This window comes from Bidens hawaiensis, unplaced genomic scaffold (assembly GCF_021521415.1).
Source record: "Bidens hawaiensis isolate Kalapana, Puna unplaced genomic scaffold, B.hawaiensis_p1.1 tig00007139_1, whole genome shotgun sequence".
Lineage (NCBI taxonomy): Eukaryota > Viridiplantae > Streptophyta > Magnoliopsida > Asterales > Asteraceae > Bidens > Bidens hawaiensis.
Genome location: NW_027491492.1, coordinates 854934 through 858240, shown reverse-complemented (window position 1 = coordinate 858240; position 3307 = coordinate 854934). Strand labels below are relative to the sequence as shown.

General features: G+C 35.0%; 1 pseudogene across 1 annotated transcript; it reads right to left on the bottom strand.

The window, feature by feature from the left end:
• Positions 1–697: 697 nt before the first annotated feature.
• LOC143634642 (early nodulin-like protein 15) lies at positions 698–3307 on the bottom strand (annotated as a pseudogene). Its single transcript, XR_013153897.1, has 2 exons — positions 2864–3307; positions 698–1383 (listed from the first exon to the last, which is right to left on the bottom strand). The product of XR_013153897.1 is annotated as an early nodulin-like protein 15 (transcript).

The window sequence follows — 3307 nt, the reverse complement described above, 5'->3', positions numbered from 1 at the left end:
GTTTAACCTTGCCTGAGAAAGCGACCCATCTCCACACCCCCCCTCTCTATTATGTCTATCGTCTAACCGTCACAACAAAAAGTGGTTATACGGCTGAACGTCGAAGGAAGAGGGTGATGGTGGTAGTTTGTGTGGTGGTGGGGGGGGGGGGGGTGTTTGGTGATGGCGGTGATGGTTGCCATGGTGGTGAGAAAAGGGGGACAAAGTGAGTTCACCATGTATTTGCCACACGTTTTATGGCACGCACGCATGCCACATCATCAAATTGACTAGCCATGTTATTATTATGTTATAATGAAATCGTTGCAAGAAACATGTTAAAATGTAGGAATGACACACAATTCATGAGTTGTGATTTTGGTAATAGAGGTGATTGTTTTAAATCCAATATTCTATTTATTTTTAAAGATTAAATAGTAACTTAAGTGCTAAAAGTTCTAGAAGTGGATGTACTCGATCGCACAAACCGGTGACTTGACAGATGCACCATCGATCTAGTCATCTAAATACATTAAAAATTAAAGCTTTCCCCTACTAGACACATTCCACATTGCCACTTTGGCTTTTGGATATTTGTCTACTTTATAATTGTTTATTTTTATTGTGACAAACGAAAAAAGTGAAACCCATATATTGTAACCACTTGGTTATACGAATATTACCACTTTAGAATCGGTCCTCTAGAGAATAAAATAACAAAAGAGTGTAATTTATTCATACGAATCATGTAAAAAAAAAAAGAGAATAAATCCGTCCTTACAAACATTAGAAAAATCCATAAGACTAATCACACACAAACTCTAAATAATAATCAAGAAGAATAATTTAACAACATTAATTTAGAAAAATAAAGCTAAACCAAAAGCCAACAAAGTTGCCGGAACCACCACGGTTGTGGCGGCGCTTGGTAATGGCGGCGAAGGAGTCGTGTCACCGTCAGGAGATGGGCCGGTGGCGGTTGGGGACGGTGGGCTGGCTCCGGTTGCGGTTGGGGTGGCTGCCGGGGGGGTGGTCGGGGCGGTGGCGGGGGCGGGGGGTGGCGGCCGGAGGAGTTACTGGCGTCGGAGTTGGTGTGGGGGTGGGGGTGGGGGTGGAGGCCGGAGGTGAGGTGGTGGGGGGTGGCGGCCGGTGGTGGAGTGGTGGGGGCGACGGCCGGTGGCGGTGTGGGGGCGGTGGCCGGGGCGGTGACGTTGACGGTCAACTTTTGACCAATTTGGCAATGCGTTCCCACGGTGCAAATGTAGTAATGTGTGCCCGCGGCTGTCAACGTAATGGTCGCGGGCCCAGTAGGGGTCAACTGAGAGGGGTTGGTGGTGGTGCACGGGCCGTACGCGGCTTGTGATACTTCGGCCACGTTATGCATACCGGTGGTGAAGTTAAAAACTGTAAAAAATAATAATGAATCATTAGTTACTTGATTAATAATTATTAATTAATCAAAAGTTGATAATTATGAAATTCTTTAGTCAAATTAAGACCACTAAACATAATTGAAAAACAAACCACATGACATAGAAAAAGTAACAATTCTATTAATTTTTTTAAAATTAATTAATGTGGTAGGTTTGTTTGCACGTGCCATGTGTTTCTCGAACCTAACTTTAATCTAATAAGTTAAAAATTATATAAATTATTCCAAAGTTTAACGCACTTTTAATCTTTTATGGTGGCATTATCAATCTTTATTTTAAATCTACGATTAAATGGTAAATTATATTAAAAAGAGACCAAATCATTCAATCATGTATAAATATCTAAAACTTTGATTGTAAATAATCATCCAAATTATATCAAATCTATCTATCTATACTAATAAAAGAAAATAGTCCTGAACACATGACATTCAAAGATTAATTATCATTATTAAATTCCCGCCCAAATAACTTTTCTTCTATTGATGGAAAAGAAAAAAAAATATCTTTCAGTATATAGTATTGATTATAAATTCAATATACCGTATTAATTGGTCAATCACTATTAATTGAATTATTAATGCCATAAGTTATATTATAAACATACTTAATATAAAAATATATTAATATAATAATTACTTGTCATAAAAGATATTTTGTTTAAAATTAAAATGTATATAAAAGAGTTTATGTTTAAATAGTACACTAACATTTAATTTTTGAGACATCTAAGAAAACTATAATATATATTTTTTATTTTAATTTTTTACAAATATTCAATGTTTAATAAGTCTTAAATTTTTCTTATTTATTTGTATTAAATTATTCGTTGTAATTTATACATTAACGTATCCTATGTAATACACGGGTTTCTAAAGCTAGTTCTAAATAATAATTCACAATTGCATCGTGACTAAAGGCATTGACATATCATCCCCAAATATAACCATATTCTTAAATTCAAAGAAAAATAACCAAGAAATATATAAAACACGAAATCCCCTTAACTTTTATAGGAAAACAATCCAATCCTTTAAATTTGTTTATTTGTTTATAGACTCAACGATGAAGGATGAAACATGAATGTTCTACTAGATTTGAGTTTCGTTGCAACGATAATTTCCCATCATAAATAACTATATGTGTTACCAATGAATAGCTAACCGACTTTTGTTTTGTAAATAGTTTCAAAACCAAATAAAAAAATTTAATCGAGCTTTTAAAATTACTTTATCATTAGTCAAATGATGTCTCCTGTATTCCTAATTTATGATGTCTTCTATCTATTCCTATTTTTTTCAGAATTTTAAATCTTGGGTAAAAATAACTAAATAACTTAAATATTTAACTTAACAACCATCAAGGGTAATCATATTGGTTTTGGTTTGCATGATCATAAAAAACTTTGTAAAAAATATATAAAATAATGGTTCAAACTTTAAACAACTTACAGAGAGTGTCGCCAACTCTAAAAGTCTTTCCAGTAGCCCAAGTGATGTAAGTGGCGGCACCATTCGGCGGAATGGTCCAACCCAAGGCGTCTCCAACGACATGTCTGGTCTGAGCGGTTGCGCTTTGCATATGCATGGATGCAACCATGATCATCATCATGACCACCATCATACTTGACTTCATTAATCTAGCCATAATGTTTTTGTGTTCTTGTAAAGTAATATTATTCTCAGGTCGCCCCTTGTCTCTCTCTCTAGAATATTATTAAGTTTCTCTCTCTATACGTATAGGTAACAAGATTCGTGTTAATGTGTTATGGACACGGGTTTTAATTAGTATTTATAGGGAAATATTTGGAAATAAAAACAAAAAAGAAAAAGAAAAAAATTAGGAAGCCTCTCCGTGTTAACAGGGTCAAATCTATTTATGTAGATGATTTATTG